Consider the following 26,825-nt stretch of genomic DNA (forward strand, 5'->3'; position numbering starts at 1 on the left):
AGGGGGGGAGGGGAGAGAGACGGGGGGGGGAGAGGGAGGGGGGAGGCGGGGGGGAGAGGGGGGGGAGGGAGGGAGGGAGGAGGGGGAGAGAGAGGGGATGGGGGGGGGAGAGAGGGGGGGAGAGAGAGGGGGAAGAGAGAGGGAGAGGGGGGGGAGAGAGGGAGGGGGGGAGAGAGGGGGGGAGAGGGGGGGGGAGAGGGGGGGGGGGAAGGGGGGGGGGGGGGGGGGGGGGAGAGGGGGGGGGAGAGAGAGGGGGGGGGGGAGGAGGGGGGGGGGGGGAGAGAGGAGGGGGGGAGAGAGAGGGGGGGGGGAGAGGGGGGGGGAGGAAGGGGGGGGGAGGAGAGGGGGGGGGGGAGGGGGGGGGGGGGGAGAAGGGGGGGGGGGAGAGAGGGGGCGGGGGAGAGGGGGGGGGGAGAGGGGGGGGGAGGGGGAGGGGGGAGGGGGGGGGGGAGAGGGGGGGGAGGAGAGGGGGGGGAGGAGAGGGGGGGGGGAGGAGGGGGGGGGAGGAGAGGGGGGGGGGGAGAGGGGGGGGGAGAGGGGGGGGGAGAGGGGGGGGGAGGGGGGGGGGAGAGGGGGGGGAGAGAGGGGGGGAGAGGGGGGGGAGAGGGGGGGGGGAGAGGGGGGGGAGGGGGGGGGGAGAGGGGGGGGGAGGGGGGGAGAGGGGGGGGGGGGGGGGGGGGAGAGGGGGGGGGAGAGGGGGGGGGGGAGGGGGGGGGCGAGGGGGGGGGGAGAGGGGGGGGGAGAGGGGGGGGGGAGGGAGGGGGGGGGAGAGGGGGGGGGAGCGGGGGGGGGGGAGAGGAGAGGGGGGGGGGAGAGGGGGGGGGGAGAGGGGGGGGAGAGGGGGGGGGAGAGGGGGGGGAGGGGGGGGAGAGGGGGGGGGAGAGGGGGGGGGAGAGAGGGGGGGGGAGGGAGGGGGGGAGAGGGGGGGGGGAGCAGGGGGGGGGGGGAGGGGGGGGGGAAGGAGGGGGGGGGAGAGAGGGGGGGGGGAGAGGGGGGGGGAAGAGGGGGGGGGAGAGAGGGGGGGGGAGAGGGGGGGGGGAGGGGAGGGGGGGGGAGAGGGGGGGGGAGAGGGGGGGGAGAGGGGGGGGAGAGGGGGGGAGAGAGGGGGGGGGGAGAGGGGGGGGGGGAGGAGAGGGGGGGGGAGAGGGGGGGGAGGAGAGGGGGGGGGGAGAGAGGGCGCGGGGACGAGAGGGGGGGAGAGAGGGGGGGGAGAGATGGGTGGGGGGAGAGAGGGGGGGGAGAGGGGGGGAGGAGAGGGGGGGGAGGAGAGGGGGGGAGGGGGGAGGAGAGGGGGGGGGGGGGGGGGGGGGAGGAGGGGGGGGGGAGAGGGGGGGAGGAGAGGGAGGGGGAGGAGAGGGGGGGGAGGAGAGGGGGGGGAGGAGAGGGGGGGAGGAGTGGGGGGGGAAGAGGAGAGGGGGGGAGGAGAGGGGGGGAGGAGAGGGGGGGGGGAGAGGGAGGGGGGGGAGGGGGCGAGAGGGGGGGGGAGAGGGGAGGGGGGGGAGAGGGAGGGGGGGAGGGAGGGAGGGGGGGGGGGGGGGGGGGGAGGGGGGGAGGGGGGGGGGGGGGGGAGGGGAGAGGGGGGGGGGAGAGAGGGGGGGGAGAGGGGGGGAGAGAGGGGAGAGAGAGGGGGGGGGAGAGGGGGGGGGAGAGGGGGGGGAGAGGGGGGGGGAGAGGGGGGAGAGAGGGGGGGGAGAGGGGGGGGAAGAGGGGGGGGGAGAGGGGGGGGGAGAGGGGCGGAGAGAGGGGCGGAGAGAGGGGCGGAGAGAGGGGGGGGAGAGGGGGGGGAGAGGGGGGGGAGAGGGGGGGAGGGGGGGGAGAGGGGGGGGGAGAGGGGGGGGGAGAGGGGGGGGGAGAGGGGGGGGGAGAGGGGGGGGGAGAGGGGGGGGGGAGAGGGGGGGGGAGAGGGGGGGGGAGAGGGGGGGGCTTTAAAAAATTTCTGCGACCTAACTGAGGCCTCAAGTATTCGGGGGCTTCCCTCGACCATGAAGGAGAGGTCCAGAGACCTCATAGGGCCTCCTACGACCACGTGTCGACCATGCTGCGAGTTTGAGTCGAGGGCAAACTCGTCTAAACTCAGATTAGCTTGCCGCAGTGGGACCCTTTATACAGCAAAATTCCAGTCCATAACCTCGCATGAAAGCTAACTAATAAAGAATGCTTTTAAACTTTCACTACATTCACAGAAAAGTTTTCATCCTACTTGAAACTTGTTAATTCCACTAGTATGAATTCTTTTTGTGGCTTTCTGTGTGAGAAAGACAGCATCTTTTCATACATTTGCAATTCGTACACAGTTCAAAATAGCCACTGAAACCACAATGCAACGTCAATCATTAAATTCAAAGACATTATCAGGACCCATTACGTCAATTGGGGTTGTTTTTGTGTTATCATTGCGAGCAGAAAAATGTGCAACATGAGTACATCACAATGCTGCACTGCGCCACAACAGATCTACATTTAACCATTTTAAATAGCCCTTTCATTTTTGGAATGGCCTGCATCATAATCACATTTGTAGCAGAATCCTTAGGCAATAACTTTTTTTTCACATCTAAAATTAATACTTATACATTTCACTTGAGAGTTACAATCAAGTTTATCCACAAATGTTTGTTTGATGCCCAAGTGCACATTCTTCATGAACTAACCCACTTCCTTTTACAACTGGACCCCTGACCTTCTCATGAGCAGACCTCTATCAGTGTGGATCAGTAGCAATATCTCCTCCTTACTGACCACAAACACAGGCATACCTCAAGGCTTTGTGCTTAGTCTCTGCTCTACTCTCTTTATAACGACGACTGTGAGCTCAAGCACAGCTCCAAAGCCATTTACAAATTTGCCAACACAACTGTGCTGTTGGCCGAATCACAGGTGGTGACGAGTCTGTGCACAGGAGAAATATAAAACACTTGGTTGTGTGGTGTTACAGCAATCACCTCTCACTCAACGTCAACAAAACCAAGGAACTAATTTCTCCAGAAAGGGGAAGTGGTGGAGTTAGCAGCTTGAAATTGCACAGAGATGTCATCAAGAAGACATACTAGTGCCTCCACTGTCTTACACATTTAATAAGATTCAGCATGTCACTGAATACTTTAACAAACTTTTACAGATACAATGTAGAAAGTATCCTGACATTACCAGGTTTGACAATTCCAATCCACAGGAACACTATGGAGATGAGCTCAGCCTAATCTGTCACAGGCACAGCCCTCCCCACCATTAAAAGCATCTACATGAGGTATTGCTCACAAATAAAGCATCTATCAACAAATATCCCAGCATCTGGGCCAAGCCCTCTTCTCATTGGTGGCACAGAAGCCCCACACCACCAGGTTCAAGGACAGCTACTTTCCTACAACCAATGACCCGAATCTCACTTATCCATTTCCTCCAGAGATACTGCTCGACCCACTGAATTAATCTAGCACTGAGTGTTGCTCAAGATTCAGCATCTGCAGTTCTTATGTTTCTCCACTTTCCTACAAACGTTGTATCAACTTTCAATCAACCTGCACAATCATAATCCTACCTTGGCAACAGAACAACTTGTCCACCTCTTGCTCCATGGACTAGCTTTCTAAATGTATTTTGGATTATTGCACTAATGTTTTTTTTTTTTTACAGTCTTTTCCTTTCCACGGTCTAATATAATTTATGTTTTGTGTGTTGTTTGAATCTGTGCCTGTGATGTTCTTTAACCTATTATTTCAGACAAGAATAGTGACATTGTGAACAGCTCATCTGCCTGCATTAATTTGTCATATTATCAAATCACTCAAGATTCAACACCATCCAAGGTACATGTTATGAATGGCCAATTACAGGGTCAGGCATGTTTGTTAATGTCTGTAAAACATCGCAGTCTTAGTTTAAGACTGTTAACTCTAACGGGACAAGGAACCTGACTGGGAAAAATGTCAGGGTTGATAGGTGGAATTAATAGCCATGAAGAATCAATGGCTTGAGCAACACCAAACAGATCAGACCCCTTATCCAGCAACAGTTGCTTTGTAAAAAAATGGCACAGTTACGAAGGTTATAATGCAAATAGAAAAAATCATCTGTTCTCATGCACTTAACCACTGAAAAAAACATTTGAAAAACATCAATGCACTACATGTTCTACCTCGTGCTCAAAAGATTTTGAGACTTGCACACTGAAATTTAACAAAAAATTAAATTTAAAAGTTACGTTGTGAAACCCGGCACATAAATGATCTGAACATTAAACTGTAGTTGGCAAGGGGGAAACTTGGTCTTTTTCCAGCTGTGTAACTCCCAAATGGTCAAACTCTGGGAATTGAATCTGCAAGGGATTCAGCAATGTTAAGGGTTGGCAAGGACCAAGATCATTTTTCCCAAAAAAATCCCGTAAGTCCACAGACATGATGCTGACATAGATTTTTTTTTTTTTAATCACTTTATCAGTGTTGATTCAACACCAACATCTCTACAAATGGAACTCGTTGATCTCCAGCTAGATAACGCTTTCAAGGACAAGTACAAGGTGATTTAACTGCATTCTACAAATAACTCGATTGATAATTTATTTTGTATCTGGAATATTTGATTCATTTCTGTTTCATTTTTACATTCAGCAGCACATGGATGAGAACAGACATTTTCGCAAATGACAATGGCCAACAAATTCAGATCAAACCTATTCAATAATCAATTTACACATTGAAGTGTGTATTGCCATCTTCATGCGACTCTGAACAACAGTCACTGATCACTGCGAAGCAAGCGCATAAATCATACTGAGGGTTTTGGAGAACATTTCTTCCATCAGCCCACAAAGATACATGTTTGTCTTTGGCCTTTATAAATAAGATTCCCACCACTGAATATAAAACCTCAGGAAATGAATGATGGTGAAGTCTGTATCAGTGGGCAACTTTTGCCTGGATGGTATCTAACTTATTGATGCCTCTGCCAAGTTCCTCATGTGAATTTGAGGAACTTCCTCACCTGAGAAAAAGGGCTACATTTCAATTTTCCAAAATGTAAAGCCACATCATCTGTGCATGCATCAAGAAATGCAAGCCGATTGAAAAGTTTATTTTATCCCCACAAAAAATTCTGTAAGAGCAAATTCTATTCAGTGTTTTAAACTGCTGTGGAGTGAATTCTGTAAAGGTGAATTTGCATTATCTGAACGGCCATGACACAAGAGCACATGTATATTTATTTATTTATTTATTTATTTATTCCGAACAAGTAGACATTAAAGACATTAATAGTAACAAAATCGAAATGATCAAACAATTGGACATTACAATCAATATTTACAAAGCAATGAAAAGAACAAAAGCAAAGTTCCAATTTCCAACACTGTGTCTGTACAAGCTCGAAAAGGAGTGAGAAGAAGAATAACTTATTAAATCTCACCCCTTTTCCCCAACACTTCTACCATATTTAAAAATCAATTAATTACTAATAATAATACTACCCTAGGCAATTTCCCATAATACCTACAGACATATATATACATACAACTATTATGCACATACAAACTTCATATCTGAAGTACCCAAACATAAGTAAACAATAGTAAAGCAATAGATAAACATTAACCCCCACTTGTCAACCATCCCCTCCATCTCTGTACCCCTTGAAAATTATTTTTTTATATATCATTTTAAAATGATTCATGTTTGTGCATTGCTTTAATTCCCCGTTCAATTTATTCCACACTCCCACTCCACAAACCGAAATACAAAAGGTTTTTCTAGTCGTACGGACTTTTTGTTTCTTAAAGTTAAATATTCCTCTTAAATTGTAACCCCCCACACGCTCGTTAAATAATTTTTGAATGTTTCCAGGTAAATTTTTATTTTTGGCCCTAAACATTATCTGAGCTGTTTTGAATGTAACCAAATCTTCTAATTTTAATAATTTTGACTCTAAAAATAATGGCTTCGTATGACCCAGATACTTAGCATTATGGATAATACGAATTGCTCTTTTTTGCATCATGGTTAATGAGTGTATCGAATTTTTATAGTTATTACCCCAGACTTCTGAACAACAATTTAAGTAGGGTAAAATTAATGAACAATAAAGAATACGGAGTGATTTGTAATCCAGAGCCTGCTTGGCTTTGTATAATACAGAGATACTTTTTGACAATTTTAATTTTACATGTTTAATATGTGATTTCCAGCTTATTTTATCGTCAATTATAACCCCAAGAAATTTATTTTCATGCACTCTTTCAACTTCCACCCCATTTATCTTTATACTTACTAGTGTATTTATTCTACAATTACCAAATAACATTATTTTAGTTTTACTCAGATTTAATGAAATTTTATTCCTATCAAACCATATTTTCAATTTACCCATTTCTTTTATTATTTTATCCAATAGCTGTTTTAAATTTTCCCCAGAACAAAAAATATTTGTATCATCTGCAAACAAAACCAGCCTCAAGACATTGGACACATTACAAATATCATTTATGTACATAATAAATAATTTTGGGCCCAGCACTGACCCCTGTGGTACACCACACACAATGTCCAAGCATGTAGAATTATGACTACCCAGATTTACAAACTGTTGCCTGTTACTTAAGTAGCTTTTAATCCAGTCCAGTACTATTCCTCTAATTCCATACCATTCCATATTTATGGAGGTGGTAAATGGGTTTCCAGACACAATATATCAAAGCATATGGGGAGAGAGCAGGGATATGGTATTGATGGTAGATAAGCCACAATCATATTGAATGGTAAAGCAGAATTGGAGGGACAGCTCTATTAAGTATCTTTCAACCAACTAATACAAAATATAAACAAATTAACTGCAAACTGATTTTAAGAAGTTTTCCTTTATTCTTTTCTACATTTAATCGCTTCCGTTATATAGCCATTAGTTTATGTGACTGAAACCAGTTATTTCCATTAACCTATCATTAAAGCTTATATCCATTTTTTTTCCATGGTCAAACTGAAATGCTAATTTTTCTCTCATTATTTTTGGCTTGCGTTAAATTTTGTCTAACTCTTAAGACTAATTTATCTCAAAATGTTATTTCAATTCTAAGAGGAAATTTATTATAAGATTGATTTTATGCTCTCAGATTTATACCATTTATTTTATTCCAAATAAAATCAATATTGTACAAATAATTAGATTGAATAGAATGAAGATTGTTGAAGATGCCTCAACACCATTGACAATGATACAATCAACCACAGTACAAATTTATCTCCCCCATGTTGCCAGATTGAATTTACAGTGAGCAGTGAAGCAATGGTGTCACCATTAATCTCAATGAAAATTGCCCAAAACACTCTCCCACATTCCAATACCTGTCACTGTCAGAATTGAATGGGATTACAGGCATTTGACAACTGTGCAGTCGTCAAGTTGGTTGAGCAAACAAGTTAAGATTTCTCACCAATGACAAACCAAGGTGGAAGAAAATATAATTTAATAACTTTAAAATTATTTTTTAAATTATAATTCACTATATTTAAGGATTTATGTGAAGGAAAAACAATCCACAAAATTAAGCCTACGAGGACCAGAGCACATGCATTAATTATACAATAAACACTCTCATAGACCTCATGCAATAGATTAAAAGATTTTCAGATAATTTTCTATTAAGACAAACATTAAGCATCAGCTGATGTGCCTTGATTCCATTGGTGAAGGTTTCTACTGTAAAGTTTGTCATGGAAGGTCAAACAAGGACAAGACATTCAGGATTTATACATCAAATTATGTATGCATGGAAATCAATTTCAGAGTAATTTCAGAGTACAGGGCTGCAGAGTAAACGTCTGCAGCCCTGTAATCAATAATGCTGCAAAATCCATGGTCAAAAGGAAACAATATAATTACACATATTTGGAAAATTTTGTACAAGCCAAAGTAAAGATTTAAGGTCACAAGATCAAAGTCTAAAACTATTTTTCACATTTCATTAACAAGGTAAATCTTCGGATCGCAAAACAAATAGACAAAGATAGTTCTTCGATCATGCGATGGTTGAGTTCCTGAGAAACCTTGCTTAACAGAAAGTTATGTTATAAAAATCAATTGTATCCATGGGAAAAGGGGAGTAAAGGTGTGTATGTGCGTGCTCCGCTCTGACAGTCGCCTGAAAATCGCCTAAGTGGGACAGGCCCATTAGTGTATCTTTAGTATTTGTATTATGTTGGGGGTGTGGGCGTGCAAGAGAAACTTTTTTGTCTCTTCCCTCGACGGAGATGCAACTTTTTCCGTGTCGTGTCTCCGTCCGCACTGCGGCCTAACATAGTGGAGCTGGAGGTCCCTTTGTTAGTGATCGACTTCGAGAGCTCCAACCGCAGGAGCTTCGACCGCCCCGATCGCGAGAGCCTCGATCGCCCCGTTGCAGGTGCTTCAATCGCCCCGACCGCGGATGTTCCGATCGCCCTGACCTCGGGAGAAAAGGAGGAAGAAGATAAAAAGTATTCGCCTTCATTCACAGTGAGGAATGTGAGGTCGCCGAAAAACAAGATGGATGTGCTGCCTGCGCTGGTGGGGACTCGGAGGGATTGCCGTGAGTGCGGTGATCTCCGTGTTTGCAGGGACATCTCGCCATGAGAATGTCTGGTGCGAATGTGGACGGCTTTATGACTGTTCGGGCAGACAGGGACTGCAGAGAGAGTTACAGCCGTCGGTACAACTCTGGTCACATCATGGTGAAGGAGCGTGTGTGTGGCCCGGACATTGAATTGATGGCTGTGGGTCTCCACTTATGCTGGGTGGCCTCGGGACTCTCACACGCCACTGTAGCGGCTGTTTATGTTTAATCTTTATGTAGTTTGTATCTTGTTGTTTTTTTTGGTATGACTGTATGACAAATCAAATTTCATTGTACCTCGGTACCCGTGACAATAAAGGACCATTGAACCAATGAACCATTGAAACATGACAATATTTTTCAATGGATAAGTTAACCGGTTTAACATAGCATTGTCCAAATCTCCACCCACAAGCATTTCAAAAAGATCAATGTTTGTTACATAGACAGGAAAGGTTTGGAGGATAAAGCCCAAACGTGGGTTAAAAGGACTAGCTAAGACAGGGCTTCTTTGTTAGTATACGCATCTATGCCATTATTATTATGTCAGAAAAAAAGATCAATAGTTCGGAGAGTTCCTTTGAAATAGTGATGATTGATGGGAAACTTTTAGCGCCGGGACTAATGACTTTTTATCAATGCTGAAATGGTAGTTAGTCAGGAAAAGCGATCAGTAACTAGTAGAGTGGATAAAGGAGAACCAGTGGATGTGTTATATCTGGACTTTCAGAAGGCTTTCAACAAGGTCCCACATAACGAAATTAGTATACAAACTTAAAGCACATGGTATTGCTGGTTCAGTATTGATGTGGATAGAGAACTGGCTGGCAGACAGGAAGCAAAGAGTAGGAGTAATCGGTCCTTTTCAGAATGGCAGGCAGTGGCTAGTGGGGTACCGCAAGGCTCAGTGCTGGGACCCCAGCTATTTACAATATATATTAATGATTTGGACGAGGGAATTGAATGCAACAAGTTTGCGGATAACACGAAGCTGGGGGGCAGTGCTAGCTGTGAGGAGGATGCTAGGAGGCTGTAAGGTGACTTGGATAGGCTGGGTGAGTGGGCAAATGCATGGCAGATGCAGTATAATGTGGATAAATGTGAGACTATCCACTTTGGTGGCAAAAACAGGAAAGTAGACTATTAACTGAATGGTGGCCGATTTGGAAAAGGGGAGATGCAACGAAACCTGGGTGTCATGGTACACCAGTCATTGAAAGTAGGCATGCAGGTGCAGCAGGCAGTGAAGAAAGCGAATGGTATGTTAGCATCCATAGCAAAAGGATTTGAGTATAGGAGCAGGGAGGTTCTACTGCAGTTGTACAGGGTCTTGGTGAGACCACACCTGGAGTATTGTGTAGTGTTGGTCTCCTAATCTGAGGAAGGACATTTTTGCCACAGAGGGAGTACAGAGAAGGTTCACCAGACTGATTCCTGGGATGTCAAGACTGGATTGACTCAGCATGTACTCGCTAGCAATTAGAAGATTGAGGGAGGGGGGGGGGGGGGGGGGGTGGTGGGGGGGGGGGGGGGGGGGGGGGGGGGGGGGGGGGTGTGGTGTGTGGTGTGTGTGTGTGTGTGTGTGTGTGTGTGTGTGTGTGTGTGTGTGTGTGTGTGTGTGTGTGTGTGTGTGTGTGTGTGTGTGTGTGTGTGTGTGTGTGTGTGTGTGTGTGTGTGTGTGTGTGTGTGTGTGTGTGTCTCTCTCACACAACGGGCCCCACTTGGTCTAGTTACAGATAAAAATAAAACTGTCGAACATAAATATGGGTTGCTTGGTAGATTTGCAGACGACACCAAACTTGGCTCAGTCACGGAGAGTGGGGAAGGCTATCAAAGTACAGGGCAGGATATATATTTCTGCTGCAGAAATGGGCTGAAAAATGACAGATGGAGTTTAATCTGAGCAAGTGAAAGATGTTGCACTTTGAGAGGTAGTATTGAAGGGGAAAATATACAGTTAATGCCCGAAAGTGGCAACACAAATAGATAGAATGCTAAAGGCATTGAGTGTCAGAGTCAGGAAGTCATGATGCAGCTTTATAGGACTTCAGTTAGGCCACATTTGGATTATTGCATGCCACCACATTACAGGAAAGATGGAGGCTTTGGAGAAGGTGCAGAAGAGGTTTACCAGAAATATGCCCTGATTAGAGGGTATCAGCTACAAGGAAAGGTTGGACAAACTTGGATTGTTTTCTCTGGAGTGTTAGAGGCAAGACCTGGTAAGTATATAAAATGAGAGGCGTAGATGGGGTAGACAGTTAGAAAATGACTGTCTATCCCAGCTATCGTAATCTACTTTTTGGATGGAAATGTCAAAGCAGTATTGTCAGGACGCATGGACCCGAGCTGTGGGGAGGGAATGGGAAGTGAAGACTATTCCCTGGAGTGCAGGAGGCTAAGGGGTGAATGATAAAATCGTGGGGTAAAATACATAGGGTGAATGCACAGATACTTTTTCCCCCCATGGTATGGTAATCAAGAATTAGAGGGGCAAGATTTTAGCTTTTTCCACATGGTAGTGGATATATGGAACAAGCTGCCAGAGGACGTTGTTGAGGCAGGTTCAATAACTATGTTCAAAAGACATTTGGTCAGATGCATGGATGGGAAAGGTTTAGAGGGATGTGATCAAACACAGTCAAAGTGCGAATGGCTTAGATGAGATATCTTTAGCATGGATGAGTTGGGCCGAAGGGTCTGTTTCCGTGCTGTATGGCTTTATGGTTGTATGTTTTGTTTATTTTAGCTGCATAAATTAGGTTACCTGTAGGAGAAATAAATAATAGAAATAATAATTTGGCCAACTTCACAGTTAATTCCACAATAACTAGTGTGGCATTAAAAGCTACTTCTGTCTCTTGAGTAAAACATAAGTAGACAGTATTTTCCTCCTCCTTTCCAAGTAGACTTGGAAATTTTGCAACTTACAAATTTTCCTGGACTGGTGCCCTTACTTGGGGGAAGAAACTCTGGCTAATAACAAAAACGTGTTTGCAGGAATCACAAAAATGCCACAGCTGAGAAAGGTCAATACTATTACGTCAAAGATGAACTTTATCCAACAGTGGCATGCCTCATTCAAACATGCACCACTGCATGCTAGAAAGAGAGAAATGCTACTATTGCACAGAAAAACTCCAGTTTACATTTGAAAATAAATGAAATACGTTTACCATGCAGAGGTATTTTCAATATACAACAAAAATATACAAAGTACATCCTTAAAGGTGATAACATATTGATGAATTGGGGGCCAGTGATCCACATTACTCTTTCTAATTTACAGGCAAGGGGAGATTTATTCACAAGAGTATTTTTGTCATTACATTTCTATAATTCTATACTGCCGTTTTGAAAATTACAGCAGAGGTAGTCACCAGCTGGACCACTATTGCCAGCCAAAAATGAAATTTTATCTGACTTCTCAGTCCATAACTGCAGATTATGGCTTTTCAATACTCATTCAAATACCCTTTAACCAAAATGGTCTGGGTTTCTGCCTCTAACACCTTATCTAGCAAAGTGAGCAAAGATTTATTCTTAATTGCCCTCTTTTCTCTTACAAATTAAGTTAGATATTAGCCTCTCACTCTCCATATGGTCCCCTCTGCTGAAGATAATAGAACTTTGCTCTGAATAAACCACTTAAAATTCTACACTTTTCATTTAGATCTCCCCTCAGACTTATTTGTGCCAAAATAAACAACTCCAACTTACACTGTCTCTCCTTGTAACAATACATATCCAAATACATTACCCAGGCAAAATTAGGCAATTTTTAAAATCAAATGTGCCACTTTCCCATCGATCAAATGTTTTTAAACAAACTGCCAAGTGAGGCTTTACCAAAGGTCTTGATAAAATTTAAAGTGATCTGCTCTCATCAACCTCCTCGTGAAAAAAACAATTGAAACAGAAAAACAACACATGGTCTCTTTAACCTATTCTGCCATGGAACAAGATTATAGTTGATCTGACCGTGGCCTCTATTTCCTTACATAATCCTGATAATCCTCAATTGCACCACTGTCCAAAAATGTGTCAGCCTCATAGTTCGATATTTTCAATGACTCAGCCTCCACAACCCTCTGAAACAGAGAATTAAGATTTGTGACCCTCCAAATAGATACAGCCTAATCTCTATATTAAATTGACAATGTCTTATTCTTATATTCTATCTCCTAGATTCCAATACGAGTAAAAACATCCTCTGAACATCTGATAATCATCCTTGGGGCCTTTTTGTTTTTAAATCACCGACTGCTCTTTCAAGCTTATGTAGTACCCTGACCAGCTCAACCTTTCCTCACTTTCATCCGAGGAATTGACCTTGTGAGTTAATGCTACTTAATTAACATCAAGTGACGAAAGTTACAATCAACCTTACAAAATCACCCATCATAGGGTCTCATTGGCAAATGTAAGAGACCATAAACTGAGAAATCCAACTAGATGCAAAATGAACACGATGAATTGCTGAAAACTCAGTACTACCCTTGCGGACTAAACAGTTGCTCTGCAAAGTAATCACTCAACCTGCATTTCATTTGTTCATTGGGGAGGAGACCATGTCCTGAATTACTCCTTCACCAGGAAAGGTTGTTTGGGTCAATGGAAAGGGATGATATAGATGAAAGGCTAGGTGTTGCATTTCACTGAATACATGGTTAGACACTATGAGAAGGGGAGAGTTGGTAGAGATGGAAGACCAAGCCAGGGAATCATGTATTTATAGATAAAACAAGATTAAAAAGAAAAGATGGCGCCAGAGTGGCGACATTTTACATGAAGCTCCTCTTAAATTAATTGGAACAGCGTTAAGTTTTTCCTGACTAACTTCCATTCCAGCATTGATAAAAAGTAATTAGTCCCAGCACTGAAAGTTTTCCATCAATCATCATCCGAGAGGAACTCTCGGAACTATCGCTCTTTATTAGACCCAATAATACTGGCATAGATGCGTATACTAACAAAATAAAGAAGTGTGGAGGGGGGAGGGGTTTTAAGTGCGGCTGAAATTATGGGAACTTTAACACTCCACCTCCATCCCCCCCCCCCCCCCAACCCCACCACCTGCCAGCATACTTCCAGTGAACATTCAATCACAAGAAAAGGCTTGACACGCTTGATGCAAGGCTGCTCTTTCAATGGGAGACCTGAGGGATTAATGTTATTTATTATTCTTTATTTCACTGAAACATGGCTCACTCTGACTCGCCTAACCTTACTCGGCAACTTGAGGGCTTTGACATTTATCATATGAATCGTACAGAATCCTCATGCAAGGGAAAACGCAGCAACATCTGCTTTTTTGTTCAGTGCTTTGTGGTGCCGGATGTCAATTGATCTTTGAGCTCAATTGTCTCCATAACCTGAAATACCTGTTCATAAAAAAACATCCCTATTATTTACGTAGAGAATTCACCTCCACTGGCTTATCGATGATCTACATGCCATCCCAAGACAATGCCACAGTGGTACTGAACAAATTATACTCGGCCATCAACTCTCTTGAGATAGCAAATTCTGATGCCCTGCTCATCATCACTGCCGAGTTCAATAAAATTAACTTCAGGATAGTACTCCCCAAATATCATCAGGATGTCTCCAACCCATGTGGGGTGTTAATGTTCTTATTTTTACATTCCTCCACCTTTCAGTTCAGACATTGATTCATATGCTGTGTAACTGAAACATAACAGATCATTCCCTGCAGCCTCATTGTGTTAAAATGGAAGTGGAAAAGGTATTTATGCACTAAATATGATAATTGGAAATTATTTTTAATGCAATGTGAAAATAGGCTCCAAAGGCTGAATTTCTCACAACTAGCAATAGTATTTACTAGCTCAAACAATATCAAGTTCAAGTTCAAGTTAGTTTATTGTCATGTGTCCCTGTATAGGACAATGAAATTCTTGCTTTGCTTAAGCACACAGAAAATAGTAGGCATTTACTACAAAACAGATAAATGTGTCCATATACCATGATATAAATATATACACACATGAATAAATAAACTGATAGTGCAAATAACAGAAAGTGGTTGGTAATAATCAGAGTTTTGTCCGAGCCAGGTTTAATAGCCTGATGGCTGAGGGGAAGTAACTATTCCTGAACCTGGTTGTTGCAGTCTTCAGGCTCCTGTACCTTCTACCTGAAGGTAGCAGGGAGATGAGTGTGTGGCCAGGATGGTGTGGGTCTTTCATGATACTGCCAGCCTTTTTGAGGCAGCGACTGCGATAGATCCCCTCGATGGAAGGAAGGTCAGAGCCGATGATGGACTGGGCAGTGTTTACTACTTTTTGTAGTCTTTTCTTTTCCAGGGCGCTCAAATTGCCGAACCAAGCCACGATGCAACCGGTCAGCATGCTCTCGACTGTGCACCTGTAGAAGTTAGAGAGAGTCTTCCTTGACAATCCGACTCTCCGTAATCTTCTCAGGAAGTAGAGGCGCTGATGTGCTTTTTTGATGATTGCATTAGTGTTCTCGGACCAGGAAAGATCTTCAGAGATGTGCACGCCCAGGAATTTGAAGCTCTTGACCCTTTCAACCATCGACCCGTTGATATAAATGGGGCTGTGGGTCCCCCTCCTACTCCTTCCAAAGTCCACAATCAGTTCCTTGGTTTTGCTGGTGTTGAGGGCCAGGTTATTGCGCTGGCACCATATGGACAGTTGCTCGATCTCTCTTCTGTACTCTGACTCATCCCCATCAGTGATACGCCCCACAATAGTGGTGTCGTCAGCGAACTTGATGATGGAGTTCGCACTGTGGTTCGCTACGCAGTCATGGGTATAGAGTGAGTACAGCAGGGGGCTGAGCACGCAGCCTTGAGGTGCTCCCGTGCTGATTGTTATTGAGGCTGACACATTTCCACCAATACGAACAGACTGTGGTCTGTGGACGAGGAAGTCGAGGATCCAGTTGCAGAGGGATGCGCAGAGACCCAGTTCTGCGAGTTTGGTAACCAGTTTGGAGGGGATGATTGTGTTAAATGCCGAGCTGTAATCAATGAATAACAGCCTGACATATGAGTTTTTGTTGTCCAAGTGGTCCAGTGCGGAGTGGAGGGCCAGCGAGATCGCATCCACCGTTGATCTGTTGTGGCGGTACGCGAACTGCAGTGGGTCCAGGTTTTTGTCGATGTAGGAGTTGATTTGCTCCATGATCAACCTCTCAAAGCACTTCATCACCACCGGCGTTAGTGCCACTGGTCGATAGTCATTGAGGCATGTCACCTTACTCTTCTTGGGCACCGGTATAATTGATGCCCTTTTAAAGCAGGTGGGGACCTCAGACCTCAGAAGTGAGAGATTGAAAATGTCCGTAAAAACTCCCGCCAGTTGGTCCGCACAGGTTTTTAGAACACGGCCGGGTATACCATCAGGACCAGGTGCTTTTCGGGGGTTCACCCCTCTGAAGGATTTCCTGACATCGGCCTCTGTGACTGAGACTGAAATGCCATCGCAGCGAATGGGGGATCGGGAAGGCACATCAGTATTCACTTACACTAAAATATTTCAGACCAATCCTGTCAACTCTGCCATTCACAAATGTTTAACTTAAATCTTAGCCGATAGTTGCAAGACTAAAATATCAGAAGCTAATATTGTTATATTAAGCAAACATTAAAATCTTGTTCTTATCACTTATGTTTCAATGTTAATTTTGACATTCTACCCAACATGAACACGTTACAAACTAATTTGTTGGTGTCTGGTAACATTTTACTCATATCAGTTTGGTTCATTTGTCAGTACTGATCATTTCTTGCCTCTGAACCAGTAACTGAACAATTACATAACTTCATATCTACAAATTATGAGTCGGAGAGAAAAGCTAGGCTGAGATTCAGTGCAGCAGAAATCTGACTAGAAAACTGTACTATGTTGTGTGTTAAAAAATACCAACAGCAAAATATGCACTTGGAACTCAATTGAAAGACAGTTCAATGCTCACAATTTTGGTTCTAAACTCACCAACTTTTGAATGACAATGTCTAACAATATAAAAGGATTTATAAAACGTGACGCAAAATGTCACCTATCCATGTTCTCCAGAGATGCTGCCTGACCAGCTAAGTTACTCCAGCATTTTGTCTTTTTTTAAATAAATAAAGTTCCATGCCACAATTCAAAGAAAAGTACAACTTCCTCATGCTTCCTGTCTAACATTCTTCCTTGACCACTAAAACACATTAACTTTTGTTTTGCACTTGCTTGCCTTTTAGTGTGCAGAATTACCAACATATTTTCCCATGTCACAGATGTAACCCCACTTCAAAATGTTTCACGGATGGTCAGAAGTCACGAATGCACTCATATCTGTTAAATCCATTTTTCTACAATTAGTTTTATCCAATCAATAACTTGGATGGTAGGTGAATTACACTGTATGCATTCCCTTACAGATGATGCAACTGCTGAACTACTCAAACTATGCAAGGATTGATGGCTAGGTTATTTTGAATACAGTCAAGCTCGCTCAAGTCAGACTCTGATATGGTCAGGTGGCTTGTAGCTACAACACTAAAGCATGGTCGCTACAACACACCATCATCAGACATCACTTAAGGACACAAGAATTCAAATCCCAATCTCAGTTGACACTTTTACTTTTAGTTTGTGATGACAGAGGGGCAAGATCTGGGAAGCAGTTAATACTGCCTGGAAAGGTGACCATAAAAATTTAAGCTGACAACGAGAATTCTCTTGTCTGTTTTGATTCAGGTGCCTATCCAGGCTAATACAATTTGCCCATATTAGGTCCACATCCTTCAATTTTTTTCTTATCCAAGTACCTGCCCAATTTCCTTTTAAATGGTATAATATCTACCTGTCACCTCTTCTGATAGCTTGTCCCTTTTAACAACCTCTGTGGAAAAAATTACTCGTCAGGTCTCTTTTACATTTCTCTCCTCACACCTTAAATCTCTCTTGTAAGTGCAGATACTTTCACACAAGCGCCCATTACCTTGATTCGTACTCTATCTATATAATTAAAAGTCTCATCTTGACCACTTCCTGTTTGCACTGTGCTTTGATTTTAGAAAAAACGCTACCACACATGGCTACGATTTTTTGGCCATCTTACTCAGAGTAGTTACTCCACTGTGCAGGCCCCGAGGATTTTTCCTATCAATGAAAAATAAGACTTATTAGTGTTTAAAAAATCTTGAGATTCTCTCTCCTGTCAATCACCGCCATGAAGGCCATGCCTCTTCCGGTGGGAGGGGGGGAGGGACTATAAAACTCGGAAGTGTGGGCGTGGCTCAGTCTGTCTGCAAGATGGCGAGGGAGATGTCACAACACTCTGTCTGAGCTGAGAAACTGCAGAACACCGTGAGGATGCAGTGTACATGAATAAATTATTTGTTAGCCCTTAATGAAAATGAAATGAGTTGTTTGGCCTGCCCTGTGCTTGAAACTGCAATGACAATGGAAATAAAGTGAAAATGCAATCAGTTGTTTGGCTTGGCATGCTCTGTGCTTGAAACTGCAATGTAATTGGAAATGAAATTGAGTTGTTTGGCCTGCCTGAAACCACTGAATTCGGCCCACAAGGCCCCTATTAACCAAAAAAACAGTCCCTTTTGCCCAAAATGCCCGTATTCGCCCAGAAGGAGCATTTTGGCCCAAAAGGCCCGTGCCAGGCCAGGAAAAGTCCAGAAAAATTGCCTTTGAGATTTCACTCAGATTTTTTTTCCTTTTTTTAAAGAGCTCCTTCGGCCCATCAGGCCTGTACTAGCCCAGGAATCCCTTCGGCCCACCAGTAAGTATTTCCCCTGCAAGTATTAAACCTCACCCCAGTACTTTTCTCCCTCCCTTCATTTGCTCCCTGTGAGATCCAGGCCAGGATAGACTTTCCTCCTCCACTGCTGTGATCTGCAGAAAAAGGGAGCGCCACAGCCCCTCATGAGAGAGTCTCAGCCCCGCGCCAGACCGCCCTCACGGGAGCATCACAGCCCCTCACAGGAGCGCCGTTCCAGCCCCAAGCTGGACCGCCCTCACGGGAGCGTCACAGCCCCTCACGGGAGCGCCGTTCCAGCCCCGAGCTGGCTCGCCCTCACGGGAGCGTCACAGCCCCTCACGGGACTCTTTCAGTTTGCAATAAGGTACAAATAATCTACTATCAAGTCGAAGTATGTAAAATTGGAATAATTGAACAACTGTCGCTGACAACCTGTCAAAATTCAAGTTTGAAAACAGCAAGGTTTTATTGTGGTTTTATTGCAGATCTTTTGGCATTTTACCCCTACGAGCTATTATTTTAAACAAATCAACACCATTAAGAACAGCAAATGTAGCACAACAACATGAAGTCAATTCATGATCGTTTTTATTAGTTACTCCCTCCAAATTACTCCAACTCTCTGAATACTAACTTCCCCAATATGCTCACTTACTATTACCATCACCACTTAAAACGTTGTAGTTCAAGTGCAGTCACCTAATTCTTCTAAACGTCATGATCTCTTTCAACACTAAATTATCTGGATAGATTCAATATCCACACTTCAATTCTACCCAATTTTCAACAGTCCCTGATGAAGATTCTTTTGGAAACTTCATTGTTTCTCACCCTCCTAAAACACTAGAAATCCAATTAGAAGTGTTGCCACAGATTAAAACTTCTAAAGAGTAACTTCTGGGAGCACCATTGTCTCAATTAAGTAAACCATATGCTGAAATTAACTATAAATGGGATCGACTGGAAAAAAATATTTTCTATTTGTTTCAATAGTATTAACAAAGGTTTTAAAATCAGATTTTAAAAAATCCCAAATGTTCTCGAAACTCTTGGTTTTGGGTTTGCATCCCTTTCGAAACAAAATATAAAGATACCAATGGCTCGTAAAATATACATCGTCACTAAACAATTTAATGGTGTACACATTGAGATGGCTTTCAAATAAATGTTTAATTACTTTCGCTTAACTTTGTTTAGCTTGCCAAATTTATAAATCTTTTTTCAATTGCCTTTGTTCCAAAGTGTTGACATCCTAGAAAACAATTTTGACTGCAAAGTTAAACTTTTTACTCGGGTTGTTTTGCATTTCCTAATTTATATTCAAACCAACCATGCTGGCGTGCCATGTTATTATGCTAGCAATCATGATGTTTGCATTTATTTCCATGCAATGAAGTTTTATAACATTCTTTGTAAATTAAATAAAAAAACTTAAACATTTAATCCATTAAAAAAGAATTAGGGTTTAAAATAATGAAGTTTAACTTAAATTACCAACTGAAGATGGTTGTTGAGGTTACAGAAACTCCCCTTTACAGAATTCACAAATAGAGTCAGAGTCATGAAGTCGAACAGCATGGAAACCGGCCCTTTGGCCGAATTTACCCATACCAAACAAGATGTCCCATCTACTCTAGTCTCACCTGCCCATACTTGGCTCACTGCCTTCTAAACCTTTCCAATCCATGTACCTGTCCAAATGTCTTTTAAATGTTGTTATAGTACCTGCTTTATCTACTCTGGGTAAAAGACATTATGCATTCAGCCTAACTATTCCCCTCATGTTTATACACCTCTAAAATATCGCTCCACAATCTCCTGCGTTCCAAGGAATACAGTCTGAGTCTGTCTAACCTCTCCCTTTAGCTCATGCCCTCAAGTCCTGGCAACATCTTTGTAAATGTTTTATGCATTCTGAATGACATCCTCCCTGTAGCAGGATGACCAAAACCGAACATGATACTCCAAAATCGACCTCACCAATGTCTTGTACAACTAACATAACAATCCTAACTTCTATGCTCAACACCCTGACTGATGAAGGCCAATGCATCGCAAACCTTCTTGGCCATTTAATCTACTTATGAAGCCACTTTCAGGAAACTATGTTTCTACACTCCTAAATACCTCTGATCGACAACACTGGCCTTACCATTCACTGTGAAAGTCCTGCCCTGGTTTCACTTCCCAGAAATGTGAGATACAGCATAAAATTTGCTCTCACAAGATTATGGGGGGAAAAAAAGTATTAAATAACGTACACAACTTTTTTTAAAAGTCAACATGTTTTTGTTGAGACACATGCAGATGCCGTAACTTTATGATGTAGAAAATCATGACATGCCATTTTCTAGGAACTTGAGGATATTATATTCCACCAGAAGCATTACAAAAATTGATTTCTTAGTTATTGTAAATAGACTGTATAATAGTGTCCATGGCATTTCTTTGGTCTCTCACTAAATTTGGTTCTCTCTCTCTCTGTGATCTATTTGTCTAACCAATTTAAATTGTAGTCGATCTCTAGCAGAAATAAAGGACAATTTAAAATTTCTCTTTGTGTAGAAGATAGCCAAAAGTACTTGGGTCAGATGAATCCAAGTATTTAGTACCTCATAAATAGATCTGAAAAAGATAATCAATTTTCAATGGGGAAAAATAAAATTTGGCTCGCTTTGGGCTATGGAGATTTCAGAAAAAAAGTGTAGTCCACATTTTTTTTTTTTTAAACATAAATCACATGCAAGCTTTCAAATTTCTCGGTTGTTTTTGTTACTGAGCATGTGCAGGTCAGAGGAACATTTTATTATAAATCTTTCAATTACATAAAATTTGCGCATTAATTGCTCTTGATGTCACCAATCTTTAAAGGAATAAATACTACTACATGATTAAAATCAAGTAAAAATAACCCATCTTCAGAGTTTAAGTCCTCTCTCCCCAATTTTTTCTCAAATGTCACCAGGGATTCCTTTCCCAACCCTTCAATAGTGTTGTTGAACCATGTAACTGGCTGCTCTATCCTCTCAAAAGCCATTGTAACAGGAATATCTAACTACCAGTCAGTTAGGTTGCTTCCGAAGACCTCGATAGTGATCACCATGCCAAAACAGCTATACTATAGGCGACTCCTGTACTATAGTTGACTGCAATTAATATCTTATTCTTCATGCATAAGAAATATAGAAACATAGAAAATAGGTGCAGGAGTAGGCCATTCGGCCCTTCGATATAATCATGGCTGATCATCCAAAATCAGTACCCCGTTCTGGTATTTTCTCTATATCCCTGGATTCCCTTAGCCCTAAGAGCTAAATCTAACTCTCTCTTGAAAACAGCCAGTGAATTGGCCTCCGCTGCCTTCTGTGGCAGATAATTCCAGATTCACAACTCTCTGGGTGAAAAGATTTTCCTCATCTCAGTCTTAAATGGCCTACCCCTTATTCTTAAACTGTGACCCCTGGTTCTAGACACCCCCAACATCAGTAACATTGTTTCCTGCATCTACCCTGTCCAATCCTCTAAGAATTTTATATATTTCTATAAGATCCCCTCTCATCTTTCTAAATTCCAGCGAATACAAGGCCAGTCGACCCATTCTTTCATCATACGTCAGTCCCGCCATAATCCCAGGAATTAACCTGGTGAAGCTACACTGCACACCCTCAATAATTTGCCTCCCCCAGGAGATCACGAGGTTCTTGGGGTGGAGAGGGGTGATAGCGGTATAAAGGGGAGGGTAGTGTCTTGTGTTCTGTGTCTTGTGTCTACTGTTTGTGGGTAAGTGTGTCTGTTTAGTGTTCAGCCATGAGCGAATGGCGGTGCGGGCTCGACGGACCTGGTGGTCTACTCTCGCACCTACTTTCTATGTAATAGCAATAATGTCCTTCCTCAAATTTGGAGACCAAAATTGCACACAATAATCCAGGTTCAGTCTCACCAGGGCCCCGTACAACTGCAGTAGAACCTCCTTGCTCCTAAACTCAAATCCTCTCGCAATGAAGGCCAACTTGGCTTTCTTCACTGCCTGCTGTCCCTGCATGCTTACTTTCAGTGACTGATGTACAAGCAAGGTCTCGTTGCACCTCCTCTTCTCCTAATCTGACACCATTCAGATAATAATCTGCCTTCCTGTTCTTGCCACCAAAGTGGATAACCTCACATTTATCCACATTATACTGCATCTGCCATGCTTCTGCCCACTCACCCAACATATCCAAGTCACCCTGCAGCCTCATAGCATCCTCCTCCCAAAATTCTTCAACGGGCAAAGATGTTTAATCTACTATTGTCTTTCGCATTCATTTAGGTTTTTTATTTTGTTGTTACTCCTGTTGTAACAACTTCAGCTATGTTCCCTTTCCTTGGAGCATCTTTCACTGTTGGTGACGGACCCAAATTATTTCTGCACGCTCCTATCAAATTTGTTAACATGTTACGTGCACGCTAACAGCAAAAATGTACAAAATATTAGAAAAGGGAAATAAATCCTTTACTCAAGCAGTCTGCAAATCAGTTGCTCCTGTTTTAATGTGTTAATCCACTTGTTCCTTTCAAATAAACTGGCTCAAATGTTTTAAAAGTACCTTCCACATGGCATGGATTACTGTGGGAATACAAGTGAGGAAAAGAGACAAGGATGGGAGCGATGCAAAACAAGGAAAAGGGCACGTACTAGCTGACAAACTATTTCAGGCAGCAACAGGTTGTAACAACTCCCTGGCAATGTTATTGGTGGAAACTATTGTAGCACTGCAAGACATTCTGGCTTTGCAGTGCTGCACAATTCATCATCTGATAAAATGAACTGAGGCCAGTGAGTGCAAGTTGTGAGGGGAGGCAAGCTCTCTCGTCATGATTAATATTGGGATGCCACGGTAAATAAGAGATGTGTTTGAAGCCGAAATTGGAAGAAGTGTCATTTGTAGAGGTTACAGACAAGAAGACTCAAGTCCATTGAGGGCTGTCAGCAAGTTAAATATTGAAAATACATCAGCACTTAAGCCACTTTTTATTGGACCATTCAAAAATATTGGATCGGATCATTGTTTAATCAAAGTTGTAACATGCAACAATTTTCTTAAAATTGAGTGTAGCTCACTTAACAAAATTGCTTAACTGTTTCAAAATTATACATTTATTTAAGAAATCTCAACAATTCAACCATTTATGAAATATTGTTCAATACAAATAATACTATAGCAATGTAAAGGGCCTGTCTCACTTTCACAACCTAATTCACGACCTTTTGTACTCGTGGGCGTTTTTCATCAGGCTAGAAAAACGCCCCGATCTACTTGATGGCACAAGTACCTACGACTAGCATCACGACCTACCTACGACCTTGTGACGACCACGCTGGGAGTACGAGTCAAGGGCAAACATGGCAGAGGTCGTGAAAGTGGGACAGGCCCTTAACTGCGACTGTCAATTTAATTGTATTACTAGTTTAAGCTTCAAATGTCTTCTTGCACTACACTGTCATCAGTTGCTACACAATATACATATATACATATATACATACACCGCAGAGGCATATCATTGGATGTCAACTGAAAAAAGCTATTTTAAGTATTTATAATTTGACAAATTTTCAATTTTTTCTCGTCAAGAATCTATTCCTGATTCACTTCATTTGAGAAACAAAATCACTATTCCTTGCCGCGCCACTGCCACCTCATGGTAGAGATTAGAATCAAACAAATCCCCCAAATTCACATTACATCCCCACAGCAAAAACCACATCAAAGCGAGATCCTTGCACATACTGCTTCAAGAACATGGCAATCAGGTCCATGATTGAAATAACTGCTGCCATCAACTTCCACACGTTAGTTAGTACAATTAAATACAGCTCCACCACTGATTTTCTAGCAACTGGGGGTCCAACATCTTTAATCCAGACAAAATTATGAGAGCACACTCGAATTCGGTTTTCAATCTTGATTGAAACGGAAAAACAGAAAACTGATTTCAGAACCTGTAATTTGGCAAAACATTAACATTTTAAAAAATGGAGCTTTCTGTAGTTATGCATATAAAACAAACTCCTCAAATTTGTTAAAAAGCCATTTTTGCAGTTTATTTCATTAAATAGTTTCTCTCACTTCATTGCCCTTTTCGCAGTACTACTGCACATTCATTCAGTATCATTTTCAGCATGAAAATAGATATTTCCCTCTCCCCCCCAAACTTCATTGGCCACTCATATATATACATATATCTCATGCATAAGCTCAAGGCATTTCTTATTCCCAAGGAGTTTTGTCACCCTTTTAAAGACAGTAAAAAGTCAACAGAGCCCCAGAAAGCTAACATTCAGTCTAATACATCTGCAACTTCTCAGCAATGACAATATAGTGAATCTTAATTCACATAAATTTCTTCTTCAGCAGTATCCATTGCATTTCCACAATTTCATTCCTATACTCCATCTCATCACTGCTGTAGATCCGGCTGATAACAGTGGTTTCATCGAGAACTTACAAGATCGTGTTGGCATTGCACATGGCCACACAGTCATGGATGTACAGGGAGGAGAGCCAGGGACTGAGCGCACAACCATGAGGGGCACCTGTTGATGGACAGCATGGAGGAAATGTCACAAATTCCAAATAACTGAGGTCAGCTGGTCAGGAAATCCTGAAGCCAGTCGCAGATAAGGGTTCACGGCTGAGGTCCAACCAAAGGTTAGGAATGAGCTTCGTACTATGGTGTTGAAGGCCGAGCTGCAATCATGGAACACAAGGAACCGCAGATGTTAATTTTTAAAAACTAAACTCGGGGGGCCAGGCAGCAGCTCTGGAGCTGTCTCTGCCCTTCTCCACCCTGCAATCACAGAAGTCCAGTCCCAAAACGTCACCTATCCACATTCCCCTGACATTCTGAATTCTTCCAACATTATTTTTTTTAAAGATTTAATAGGTAGCCAAGGAGCAACTTTTTCACATAGAGAATGGTGGGCACAGTTGGGCCAAAGGGCCTGTTTCCATGCTGTATAACTCTATGACTGAGATTCAAAAGACTTTTTATGAAGTATCAAATTGAAAGCCAAGGCCTAAACAAGACAAGGCATTGTGGATACAAAATTTGATTAGGCTCCAAGAGCATACAGCAGTAAAGAAATATTATTTATTGCACTGAAATATATTATTTATCACACTGAAGGGAAGTCTCAGTGACCAACAGTACGCAAGGATGTACATTAATACATATTGATATATATTAACGAAAGACTCTCATGAACCTGTTCCCTCTAAACTTCTGACAACTTCCTTTCATGTTAGTTGCTGTTAATTACTCTTTTTGGCATGATTTCAAAATTTGCAGAAACACAAAACTTGGAAGTTAAATGAATGATAAGGAGAGAATAGTCACTGACTTCATATGGTAACCAGATACTGGTAAAATCAGCACATGCTACTTTAAACTTTACATAGGCAAGTATCATTTATTCAAGGAGAATGACAAAAAGCTATATAAACCGAATGATGCAAGTCCAATACACAAATTGATGTTAGCATAACAAGTTAATGAACAAATTAAAAACATATTACAATCCTCACCTTTCTAAATAGAGAAATTGAGTACAAAGGAAAATAAATTGTGTTGAAACTCAGAAAAGACTCTGGTTACTCCTTATACAAGTCTCAGTCAATGTGCCCAATTCAACACCTCAAATTAGGAATAATTTCAAAAGCAGGTGCAGAGGAGATTTAGAGGTGCTAGAATGAAAGCAGTAATAAGTGATTTCAATTATCTAATGGGACGAAAGAAACAACAATTATGTTCAGATTTAACAGAGACGTTCATAATTAAGAAGGCTGATAAATTAGATTGGGGAAATAGTTTATACTCTAAAGGACAGCACACGGAGGACTCCAATGTTATTAAATCCCCCAAAAGCCACAAGGGAGATCTTTTTTTTTTTTTAAACAGCACAGCAGGCCATTTGTTCCATTGAATCCATGCCGATTTCCAGGGATTCAATCAATTTTTCCTCTACTTATTTCCTGCAGCCATGTAATTACCCTCTCTCATGCATGCCTATCAATTCTCCTTTGATTCCTTTTGCCATTAATCTAGACTCCAAGGTAACTTTCAGAAAACCACAAAATTATGTGCATGCCTTTGGGATGTGGTAAGAAATTGGAGCATCCGGAAGAAATCCACACGGTCATGGGGAGAATGTGCAAACACTGCACAGAAAGCACCTGTGGTCAGATCCAATTCAGGGCCCTGGCGTTGTGGGCAGCACCACCAACTGCTGCAACACTCTTTAGTCTGTTTATTTATTTGAAAATTAGAATTTAATTTTACTCTTCTATATTTAATCATCTGAAATACATTGCAATGTTGTGGTGCGGGAAGAAAGGCAGCCGGGGGGGGAAGAAGGCAGCACGGAGGGGAGAGGGCAGCACGGGGGGGGAGAGGGCAGCACGGGGGGGGAGAGGGCAGCACGGGGGGGAGAGGGCAGCACGGGGGGGGGGGGGGGGGG

The 26,825-nt window shown here is 42.9% G+C and overlaps 1 protein-coding gene across 2 annotated transcripts in view; it reads right to left on the bottom strand.

The window, feature by feature from the left end:
- Positions 1–26,825, bottom strand: part of pde3b (phosphodiesterase 3B) — a 138,729-nt gene that overhangs the window by 61,440 nt on the left and 50,464 nt on the right. The window lies entirely within an intron of this gene.

The sequence above is a fragment of the Amblyraja radiata genome, chromosome 20, assembly GCF_010909765.2.
Source record: "Amblyraja radiata isolate CabotCenter1 chromosome 20, sAmbRad1.1.pri, whole genome shotgun sequence".
Lineage (NCBI taxonomy): Eukaryota > Metazoa > Chordata > Chondrichthyes > Rajiformes > Rajidae > Amblyraja > Amblyraja radiata.